Source organism: Salmo salar, chromosome 06 (genome assembly GCF_965601325.2).
Source record: "Salmo salar chromosome 06, fSalSal1, whole genome shotgun sequence".
NCBI classification, from domain to species: domain Eukaryota; kingdom Metazoa; phylum Chordata; class Actinopteri; order Salmoniformes; family Salmonidae; genus Salmo; species Salmo salar.
The window spans coordinates 15,730,215-15,743,248 of NC_138296.1; positions in this window are offsets into that span (position 1 = coordinate 15,730,215).

Genomic DNA, 13,034 nt, shown 5'->3' on the forward strand with positions numbered 1-13,034 from the left:
GTTTTGTACAATGTGATGAGTTTCAGAGATAACCTATTGACAGTTATATCATTATGTGATGAGGAATTATTCTCTTCCTAATAGGACACAAAAAACCTCCGCTTCGAGAGTCGTCTGCAAGTCATACTGGTAAGTACACATCAAAAATCAAGAGAGACATTCAAGTAAATGTGACATTTTGTAATATTTCTCATGACTATGATTGTTCCCCCAAGCCATAAGACTGCTGAACAATGAATCAAATGGCCAGCCGGACTATTTACATTGACCCCCCCCCCATGCATAGTCACTTCACCCCTACCTACATGTACAAATTACTTAGACTAACCTGTACCCCTGCACACTGACTCGGTACCGGTACACCCTGTATATAGCCTCGTTATTGTTATTTTATTGTTACTTTTTATTTTATTTTTTACTTTAGTTTATTTAGTAAATATTTTCTTAACTCTTGAACTGCATTGTTAGTTAAGGGCCTGTAAGTAAGCATTTCACGGTAAGGTCTACACCTGATGTATTCAGCATTTCACGGTAAGGTCTACACCTGATGTATTCAGCATTTCACGGTAAGGTCTACACCTGATGTATTCAGCATTTCACGGTAAGCTCTACACCTGATGTATTCAGCATTTCACGGTAAGGTCTACACCTGATGTATTCAGAACATGTGACAAATAACATTTGATTTGATTTGAAACTAGTCTTGGGAAGACCCTGACTTATCATGGAACACATCAGTCTATCATCATGATATGGTGGTCCTTCCTGTCAGCAAAATCTGGACTCCTGAACTCCATGTGACTAATGGGTGAGTCCACTTACAACAGAATACAATAACTTATGTTATGTTTCATTTATTTTTAGGTGGCTTGGTGATGGAAAAGCACACTTCTAGATCTATCTCATAGTCTTATTGGTATCATGGTTATTATATATTTCTTCCGCCCACTCTAGAGCTTAAACCATTTAAGTTACTACCACGAAACCAACTTCCAAATGTCCAGACTGCCCCCAAAATAGAGTGCTTGCATTCAGAATTGTTATAACATTTATACTTTTTGAACTATAACCATTTTAAATGATCATAAAAGCTCCATAGGGTTAAATGGAAAGTATTTTAATTTGCCACTGCTCTTACACCAGTCAAGCTATCAACACCAACCAGTGTTGACATGTTCAAACTGAGCCAACTTAGATTGTTTTTATACAGATTTGTTATACTATTTATACTTTCTGAACTATAACCGTTTAAATGAACATGGGTTTGAATGAGAACCATAGGAAGCATGTAATAAAACTCACCAACAATAACTCTTGAACTGTTCAAGTTAGAGACGCCAAACCGACTTTTACATGTTCAGTAGATCAATCTTCAGTTGTCTGTTTAGTGGCCAAATGTTTAGGAGTGACAGTTCAGTAGATCAATCTTCAGTTGTCTGTTTAGTGGCCAAATGTTTAGGAGTGACAGTTCAGTAGATCAGTCTTCAGTTGTCTGTTTAGAGTGGCCAAATGTTTAGGAGTGACAGTTCAGTAGATCAATCCTCAGTCTGTTCTCAACTTCTCATGTCTAAAGAGTGCAAACAACGATGAAGCACGGCAACAAGGATTTGCTGGTGCACAGCAACGGGACTATAGAGCACATGGTCATCATCAACACTGTGGTGGGCTGTGAGGTCAAACTGTACAATTACCCCTTCGCTTCAGATTTCTGTGCCATCGGAATCAATGTATGGGCACTTAAAGGTAAGTGCATCATTTCAATCCTCATTCTGTCTGCTAAACCGCTCTTGCACACAATTACTTACCAAAGATCTTTCTAAAAACAAGATGTTACCACAAACAACTAAAACATTTTTTAAATCTGTGTAGCCTACTGCAATTCAGTATATAATGCAATTCAGTTTGTCGTCTTTAGAATTTTCTATGCTCCCTGACTGTCTAGTTTTTATTTTTGGGCTGGACACAGTAAATATGATCTTTTGTGTGTTTTTAAAAAGAACATTTATTGAATTTATTTTGGGCAACAGACATATACAGCAAAATGTACAATGTGGACCCAGAGGATACCACTTGAAAGTATTAATTAAAACGCGTTTCCAAAGTGGTCCTCAATGGTAAAAACAATAACACATATAATGATTAAAAGACAAGACAAAATTATAAACCACCATAAATACATTCATTTATATTGACATCCTAAAAAAGTGGCACTATTCACTGCCCTTCTCCCTAACCTTAAAAATCAACCATATTCATTTCACACTAAAACAATCTATTAATTGCACATCATACCGATCCTTCAAATAAATACACCTGACCAGCAGTAGGGGCCACAAGGGGCAGTGGAGTGGTTTCTCTTACTTAGACAACCTTGTCCAAATGAAACATTTTGCCTGCTTTTCAAAGCAATTTTTACTTTTTATTTGCTTGAGAGAAGGCTATTCCACAGACAAATGCCTGTATGGAAAAACGTGCTCCTCACAGTATTGTTTACTATTGTGATTTTACAAGACATAACACTAGTTCTGGTATTGTAGCTGTGTTGGTTATAGACCATATCAATGTGGTTTTTCATGTAACCTGGGGCACGATCATTTAAGATGTCAAACGTGATTAAGTTTAAGTTGGTCCACTCTGGACTCCAAAGGCAACAAGCCCACCTCCCAGAACTCCTGTACCCCTATGTGGGTCCTAGGGGGGACATTCAGCATATACTTGATAACATTATTTTGCATGACCTGCATTCTCTTTTTCAGCTTTTTTGATAACCCACTATACCAAGCAGAGCAGGCATAAATGACACTGAATCAAATGTTGAGACAAGCAGTTTCTTAACTTTAATGTTAAAATATCTAGTGTTACAATATAAAAATGTCAGTTTGTTTGCTGCTAAAATTCTTTCTAAAATGGCAATCAGGTCTCCAGAAAGGGATTGATCTAGGGACACATCAAGATAAGATATACTTGTTTGAGATTCAACCTCCTTGCCTGCACAGTTTACCATTATCTTATCAGCCCTAAGCAATCTACTAAGCAATGTAGCGTCAATTTGTTGTCAGACAACCAATCTCTAACAAAATGCAATTCCTTACTCAGGGTCTCCTCTATGTAACCTGTATCCTTCCCTGATACCAGTATGGCTGAATCATCAGCATAAAGCAGGAGTTTACACTTAACTGTATCTGGCATATCATTAACGTATATAAGAAATAAGAGAGGCCCTAAAATTGATCCCTGCGGTACTCCACAGGATATTTCTTTGGCCTCTGACAGAACATCACCAACATTACACACTTGTGTTCTGTTGGTCAGATAGGTGGATAAGTCAAGTATCAGTGGAATGAGCTGTTCTAAAGCTAGATTGGAGTTCATAAAGAAGTTTATGCCCCAGAAGGTATCCCTCAAGTTGATTAAAAACTAATCTCTCAACAACTTTGGAAGGTGGTGAGGATTGACACAGGCCATTTGTTTTACTGCTCTTCTTGTAGAGTGGAACCACCTGGGCTGTTTTGAGATCCTTGGGAAATGTACCACTACTAATAGAAAGGTTTACAGTATGCGTTATCATTTTAGCAGTGACACAAGCACTATCCTTTATGAATCTTGCAGGAAGGTTATCCAGCCCAGTTGCTTTGTTTGTCGTGATTAAGCATAGTAGATTGGAAACTTTGTCCTCTGCTACCATGCACAGCTCAAACAAATCAAATAATTTGCTCATTAGTGGGCTGGACACAGTGAATATAATGGTTCACAAAAATGTTGGATGGGATCAGTCCTTGGATTTTTGCTGTTTTTTCTCGGTTTCCGGAAGAAAAAATATATAATTTGTAAATTATAATACTAACCTTGGACAATCTTTACTGCAAGTTATCTCCCAAATGAAATGCCTGCCATAATTAATCAAACAGCTTCTTAGGGCCATGATTGACAGCTGGTATTTATTGATATTTATGACCTTAGAACTTGATACCAGAGCCACTGTAAGAATGAACCTATCAGTGATGTTGTTTCACCAAAGTGGCTCCCACAGAAATATTAGTTAGGCTACTACCACTGGAGTAGGGTTTAAAATCTTGACTACTTTACTCAAAATCATTTCTCATTTCAAATATTTTTTTTTATGTGATGGTCTTTCCATCCATTTAGGTTTTCCTCATCCTCTCCTGAGAACCAAGATAAAACCGAACCAAGAGCAAAAAATCATGGAATGAACTGAACCAAATATGTTGTGAATCGTTACACCCCTAATGCCTGTTGATATAAAACATTTTTTTTTGTTATAAACTATGGTATGATCTTTGAGTGAGAGAACTAGTATCAAATATCTGCTTTTCCAGGATGTGGCATGTTCCTGAACTTTGGGAAAGTGAGCAAAACTAACGCAAACCGCGGGGACTGGCTAACCGAGGCAGTGGAACTCAACGCTAAAGGAGGCAGAGATGATCGCAACTATCTATGGGTTAGTGAGTGCTCTTGGTGATTTCAGCTGTATTGTTTTTATGAGGGACATGTAAAGACAATTTACTTTTTCTATTTTATAAGGCGAAGCTTGAACAACAATTACACTCAAAAAAGACAATACGCTTGAATCAACATTAGCATAGCTAGATGTACACAACCGATGGTGAAGGATGTGGACTCATGGACATTAGATTTCTGAAAACCTCTGACAAAGTCTGATTTTGAAGTGTAATGCTCTTCCCTTTCAATGTCAAACAAACGTTTAGATGCAAAAACTCTTTCTCTCTTGCCTACCCATCTGTCTTCACAGGTGTCACTGAAAATGCGGTCCGAAAACCCGTTTTTGTCCCTGGTCCTGCCCAGTATACTGATCATTGTGGCTGATGTGGTGAGCTTCACCCTGCCGCTGGGAGGGGGCGAGCGTATCTCATTCAAGGTTACACTGGTTCTCAGCTTCATCATGTTCCTCATCATCCTCAACGACCTACTGCCTGGAGGAGGCCAGTGCAGCCCCATCATCCGTGAGTGTCCTGTTTAAACAGGGTTAAACAGTTACATCACAACAAAACACAACAGCCTAGAGTATCAATAAAACATTACATCATACAAGACATTACATTACTCGATAACTACAAATGTACAATATAAAATCCACCACACCACAACATGACAATGTGTGTGTTTGTGTGTATAGAGTGCATCCATATAACACTCAAAATGTCTCTCTCTCTCTCGTTGTTCTCCATAGGAAAGCACTTCTGTTTCTGTTTGGTCATCCTGGTGTTGAGCACGTTGCAGTCTATGGTGCTCACACGTCTGGCTAAGTGTGGTACTCTCTGGCCCTGCAGCCTCTCCAAGTCCAAAGACTCACTGCTTAAAGACACAGACAATGAAGAGGGTAAACTTTTTCATTCTTCTGTCATCTCAGTTATCCACAGAGCAAAATATATTTTCATGGTTTCCAAAGACATTAACAAAACATCCTTATACAACCATGTATAACCTGACCATGATGTGATAATGACATTATTGTAACCAGTTTCACTGGGTACCCCATAAATTACTTTCATCACCATAAACTAGTCAAGTTGTATTTTGATGCACAACCTTTTAATTCTTACCCTTTAGCTGCAGTTAAAGCATGCAGTTGACGTCTTTCCCAGCATATTTTCTTGTTACCATCATTTGTCTTGCGTGTACGCTGGTCTGGCCAGCTACTACATTTGATCTTTAATCTGTCACTGAAAACTATGTCATGAATGGTTTGAATGAAGGGTGTGCCAAGTACTCGGACAAAACGAATATCGTAACGGATATGGAAACTTCCAAATGCAATAATGATACGAGTCTTTTTTGTAATTACCTGTGATCTGAAAATGTTCAGCTGCCAGCACGCATCTCTCTGTCACAAATAGTGTGAAGCGTTGTAAATAGCCTAACTAAATTGTCTGTAAAGAAACGTGCGGGGTATAGGTTAAGGCTGCTGTCACAATTGGATTAGAACAAGCGCATCTCTCCTCTCTCCCTCCCTCACTTCCTGACTGTCATTCCCCGGCACCAGTCACACATATGCCGGGTTCACGTGCTAATCGATACTAGGAAATTCTGAAAATTCCGACTTCCTAACTTGTTGTAGTTGTACACCACGGGAGGTTGGTGGCACCTTAATTGGTGAGGACAGGCTCATGGTAATGGCTGGAGCAGAATGAATGGAATGGTATCAAATACATGGTTTCCATTCCATTAGCTCTGTTCCGGCCATTATCATGAGCCGTCCTCCTGTCAGCAGCCTCCTGTGTTATACACCTACCTAGAGAAGAACCTTTTAACCACTTTCAGGAACAAGTGTTCTGTCAACAATGCCACTAAATCATGTAGGAATTCTAAACAAGGCACAGCAACCCTGGCTATTGGCGCCGTAAAGACAACATCAGCTGCTATAGAATCACACAGGATCACAGATACATTATCAGTGTGTTTCCGGCCCAGAATGGCGTCAAACTTTAACCATAACATTCAACACCGGCAGACATTTGATACTGGCAGTTTAACAAGTCACCAACAGATATGAGTTTAATATTATTCATCTTAAATTCCACACTAAATCCTGTGCATTTTTAGCTGTCGGGATAGTTTCTTAGCTTTGAACAATGCGTGAATGAGTGAAGGAACATACAGATGCATTGTGAGATGTACTCTGAGTGACAGCGCAGTAATTTGCTATTGAGGTATGTTCTTTAGCTGCATTTAAAGCATCGGTTTTCCGATCACGAATAAACCCGATTACAAGAATCAACTGTGATAAAACGGATACGATTACAAATAGTTTTTACAAAAATGTCTTCATTTTTTATCGCTTTAGTGTTATATTTAAGCAATAAGGCCTGAGGGGATGTGGTATACTGTATTGCCAATATATGATGGCTAAGGGCTGTTCTTAAGCACGACACAACACAGAGTGCCTTGATACAGCCCTTACCCGTGGTATATTGGGCATATACCACAAACCCCAGAGGGGCCTTTTTGCTATTATAAAACTGGTTACCAACAAAATTAGTGCAGTAAAAATGTATGTTTTGTCATACCCGTGGTATACGGTCTGATATACCACGCCTGTCAGCCAATCCGTATTCAGGGCTCGAACCAACTATTTTATAATAACTTATAATTTTTTTCCTCTCTCTTACTTTGTCTAGTATTCAAATCTGATATTACAAATCTGAAAGCCTCAGAGGAAAAGAAGATGAATACAGCCCTCCAGAAGGTGGTGAAGTTTCTCAACAAAATGGCTGCACAAGACCAGACAAAAGTGAGACGCCATCGCTTTGCCAACAAAGTGGACTTGATCTGTTTCTGTATCTATCTCACTGTCCTCATTGTTTACGCAGTCGTCATTTTATATTTCTCCTTTGGTTCTCGATGTGAGATCAACCATTTAGAATTCTGGGAATATTAAATTCTTTATTTGCTTTTAACAAAAAATATTTAAAGAAATGGTGGTCATAAAGAATGATAGAGAAAGCATTTCTATCGTTCCCATTATGGCGTCTGTGAGCGCACGGGCAGTGCCATTGAGGCAATCTCCATTTTGAAGTAGTCCATTTTCTTCTTCTACTATTTCTATGAGTTGGTAAACAAACTGAAAGGGTGCATACTGCTACATGTAGTGTGTACAGCTATAAAGTTAAGGTTGGTGATTTACTGCCACATGCAGTTATGGAATATTTGCTCACAATAATTAATTGGCTGATCCCTACTGATGACCCGAATGGAATCATGTGATCCTTCCTTCAAAATGGTTAATATCCCATGGTGCTGCCAATGCTAATACAGGCTTTTGGAGACTAGAGGTCTCTATCATTCTCTATGGTTTGGTCGTCACAAATTTTGCAAGAACTAGCAAAAAGCTACCTTTTGAGTTTCTGTGTGGAAATAAATGTATTTGTGTATTCTTCACTAGAGCTTTAAATTTCAACATGTTTAAAAATAGATAGTCATATGTGGAATAATGCATTTAGCTATTAGAATTCTAATGAATAAATGTAATGGGGACTGAAGCGCTATAATCCCCCAGAATAGAACCTTAGAACTCTAATGTAATGGGGACTGTAGTGCTATAATCCCCCAGAATAGAACCTTAGAACTCTAATGAATACATGTAAAGTGGACTGTAGCTGTAGTATTAGTAGTGTGGAAACAAATGAACAGTGTGTTATTTCCTATAGAGGCAGTGTGAAGGCCTTATATTATCTCCTAACTAAGCAGGTTCTCAACCTCAGGCTGAGATCTCAAATAGTCTCACGATCATCTCTTCCACCTGCGCTGGGCTGTATTTGTGGTATCTCTCAGGGTGTTTGGAGAAATAAGCATGGTCACATCTGTGTAAAGTATAGGTAGATGACCATAATAAAGGAATATCACTGTACCAGCGTTCTGTATGAAATTCTTACTGCACATCACTATTGAACAGTGCTGAATTTAAAATATACTTGACGTACAGTGCCTTGGAAAAGTATTCATCCCCCTATGTGTTTTTCCTATTTTGTTCCATTACAACCTGTATTTAAATACATTTTTATTTGGATTTCATGTAATGGACATACACAAAATAGTCCAAATTGGTGAAGTTAAATGAACAAAATAACATGTTTCAAAAAATTCAAAAAAATAAAGAACGGAAATGGCTATGAAGCCCCTAAATAAGATCTGGTGCAACCAATTACCTTCAGAAGTCACATAATTAGTTAAATAAAGTCCACCTGTGTGCAATCTAAGTGTCACATGATCTCAGTATATATACACCTGTTCTGAAAGGCCCCAGAGTCTGCAACACCACTAAGCAAGGGGCACCACCAAGCAAGCGGAACCATGAAGACCAAGGAGCTCTCCAAACAGGTCAGGGACAAAGTTCTGGAGAAGTACAGATCAGGGTTGGGTTATAAAAAAATATCTGAAACTTTGAACATCCCAAGGAGCACCATTAAATCCATTATTAAAAAATTGAAAGAATATGACACCACAACAAACCTGCCAAAAGAGGGCCGCCCACCAAAACACACAAACCAGGCAAGGAGGGCATTAATCAGAGAGGCAACAAAGAGACCAAAGATAACCCTGAAGGAGCTGCAAAGCTCCACAGCGGAGATTGGAGTATCTGTCCACAGGACCACTTTAAGCCGTACACTCCACAGAGCTGGGCTTTACGGAAGAGTGGCCAGAAAAAAGCCATTGCTTCAAGAAGAAAATAAGCAAACACGTTTGTTGTTCAATACTACAATATGCAATACTATATACATTGCACCAGGGGATGTCTGACTCTTTGCACACTCACTGGACTCTACCCACACACTCACTGCATCACACACTACATACACTCACACACATAACATGCACACAAAGTGATGTACTGCGTACGGTCTGGGGCCAAGCTTCCTGCCATCCAGGACCTCTATACCAGGCAGTGTCAGAGGAAGGCCCTAAAAATTGCCAAAGACTCCAGCCACCGTAGTCATAGACTGTTCTCTCTGCTACCGCACGGCAAGCGGTACCGGAGCGCAAATTCTAGGTCCAAAACGCTCCTTAACGGCTTCTACCCCCAAGCCATAAGACTGCTGAACAGCTAATCAAATGGCTACCCGGACTATTTACATTGACCCCCCCCCCCCCCCCCCCATTTTTTTTTACACTGCTGCTACTCACTGTTTATTATCTATGCATAGTAACTTTACCCCATGTATATAGCCTCCTTATTGTTATTTTATTGTTGCCCTTTTATTTTATTTTTTTCTATTGTTAATTTTCTTACTTTTTAACTGCATTGTTGGGTAGGGCATTTCACTGCAAAGTCTACACCTGTTGTATTCGGGCATATGTGACAAATACAATTTGATTGATTGTCTAGAAAACAACTAGAGTAAAGGGTAACCATGGGCTCCCAAGTGGGGCAGCGGTCTAAAGCACTGCATCTCAGTGCAAGAGGCGTCACTACAGTTCCTGGTTCGAATCCAGGCTGTATCACATCTGGCCATGATTGGGAGTCCCATAGGGCGGCAGGGGTAGGCTGTCATTGTAAATAATGATTTGTTCTTAACTGACTTGCCTAGTTAAATAAAACAATTTAAATGAACACGTGCGTTCTGTTTGCTATGTTGCATAACGGTTTGTACCGAACGACACGTTTTCCAATGCTGTTGTACGTTCTTGAACAGACTTTTTGGTATGTTTGCTCCCGTTTGGTGGGTGCGGCAAAATGTGAATTAAAGCAATGAGTGACATATTTAAAGGGCAGTGGCCATGCTGACAGCGTTCCCCAACCCAACCCCTCCCATATACGTTTTTTTACTGATCGTTCAGTACAGCACCGTTTCCATTCAATTGAACGTTCCAGAACGTAAAAACCTACTGACCACAGCCCTGGTTTCCCTGACACAGATTAAGCCTAGTCATAGACAAAAAAGCACTTTCAATAAATCATCTCCATTGAGCTTGATTTTTAGTCTAGGACTCAATCTGTGTACATTAGCAGCAACAGAAATATGACACCGAGTAGGTGTAGGTAGGTACAGAGCCATAGTGGGGCAAACTATTCTCCAACTTGGCACTAAAATTATCATGACATTCATTATTTCGTTTTATTGTGGCCATGGAACATTTGGGTCAGCATAGCACCCACCAAAATTGTAATGTCAAACACCCTACGAGAGCTTTTAAACCCAGTCTCTACGTTCAGCGGTATATACTTTTAACATTAGGATATCCTATGGGAGCAGCAAGAACCTTTTAGCACTGAGAATATGGCTCCATTTCACAACCAGGGGCAAATTAGCGAGATTTACTACATTGAAATTAGGACTGGGATTGGTGTGTTTTACTTCTTTTTTTTTTACTCTTGAGCCAAAAAACGACTGGAAAATGGGCTTTATGCTCACGTTACATTTTCAAACAGCTAACCCCATACAAGTGTGAGTTGTTACCTTTCAGTAGAGGTGGTAGTACATTACTGCCATCTAGTGAAGGAAGAATTGTACAATAGGGGTATTCTATTATTAATGTGTTCCTGGTGATCGGAGCCTTCCACCGTCTGGGCCCCCCACCACTGCTCCTACTCTGAAATACACTACAATTCAGCCATATTTGAGACTTGACCCAGGATTAGGGCCATGCTTTTTGGCAGCTTTTTTCGAAGCGGTAACAACAATAACATAAAACTCAGTAAAAAAATTAAAATGATTAATGGTCCCTTTCCTAAATTAGCCTTGGATGGAGATAGGGATTTGGACTTGTGCTTTTACTTATTTCTCCTTACTGATCAATGATTATAACGGTGATTCTGATACAACCATTAATTCATACTTTGTGCCCCTGGCCTGAGAGGATGGAAGTTCAATATGTAGCTAATGTACTGTAATAGGCTAACGTTAACTAGCGGCACATCGTTGCCCATGAAAGGAAGTTAGGCTAGCGAGCAAGCATTTTAGCCAGGTAGCCTAAGACAACAAAAACGAAAAGCGTTTACTGTATGACAGAGTCATGAAAGACAGGAGTATGGCATTGGCGTTTCTCTACAACCCTAGCTCCCCAACCCTAATTCTAACCTTTACCCTAAACCCCCTAGAAACAGCATTTGATCTCGTGGGGACAACAAAATGTCCCCAGTTGGTCAAATTTTTGTTTGTTTACTATTCATGTATAGTTAGACACGTTCACACACACACACAAACAAATCAGTACTGGACAGCCACATAATTTTACCTCGCTACAGGTAGCTGATTTTGGTAGTTACCTGTATATGTAAGTCGCTCTGGATAAGAGCGTCTGCTAAATGACGTAAATGTAAAATGTAAATATAATTAAGCTACAGAATAAGTAGTACATGATGGTAAAATTAAAATAAAACTGTGTGTGTGTGTATCTGAATAAGTCATCTTTTAAAAGTGGCACATTTGGATGTCTGCCTGTTTATATAAGCCTCAGTTATTGGTAGGACCAGACCGACATAACTCAGGAATAAAATGTGTCTGTTACTAGTAATGGTAATGGATAAAAAGAAAATGCTTCAGCCACTAAAATCAGCGTTGGTCAGGGTGAAAGCCTGTCAACAACTACATAAACACTCTCCTGACTTCTGTTGATAACTTCACCCATGTAAGATATCTGCATGCATTTCTCGACAAATAGTATTTTTCAAAAATATCGTGCTTATTATAAATTCCTCCTGAGGTGTGTAGAGATAAATACATCATGGGCCGGTTTCCCGGACACAGATGAAGCTATTACTGTGGAGAACTTGTGTCTGGGAAACTGCCTCCATGAGTTATCCTGCCATGTTTACAGACTAGAGATGGCATGGTATATCCTCTTCTCTATGGCTCTCAAACACACAGTAATGGAACATTTCTGATGAAACGCAGAACATCAGCACACCATATCATCCATGACCCATCTACTGTGGTCATGGTAGAGGTGCAGTGTACATGTGGACCCCCATAGTACATCTGGTCAACAGAAAAGTCTGTAATAGATTCAGTTGTTCCTGATGCTTTCATCAGAGGAAGGACCACCATGCTAACCCTTCTGATGCTATACATAAACATCAGAGTTACTCTCTAATTTAAACTGTGGGTAGATGCATATGTCGAGACAATTAGTCCACAACCAGCTGTCAAAACAAGCTGCTTTATGAACCACTAGTGAGGAGATAGCAACCTTTCTCCATTACCCAGAGAGAAAACAGCACCAGTGAAACCACAATGCTTTGTCTTTTTTCAAATAAACCAACTCAATCCCTTTTGTATTATTGTCTGTATGAAGTCTGTATGCTCAACAATATGATAACAGCCTACGGTCCTATTGAAGTCCAGTGAAACATAGAGCCAACTATAGGGTTTAGAGGCAGGTGGAGGTGCAGTATATCCGCTTCTGACCAGTCACAGTAATTAGTAATTACCTGTGTGTTGTGGTTGTTGTTTACACAAGATGGTGAAATGAATCCGGGGAGGTTCATTTAAAAACTCATTATTTGGGGATTATAGCCAAGCACATCCTGTACAATATCGAATATCATATTCACATGT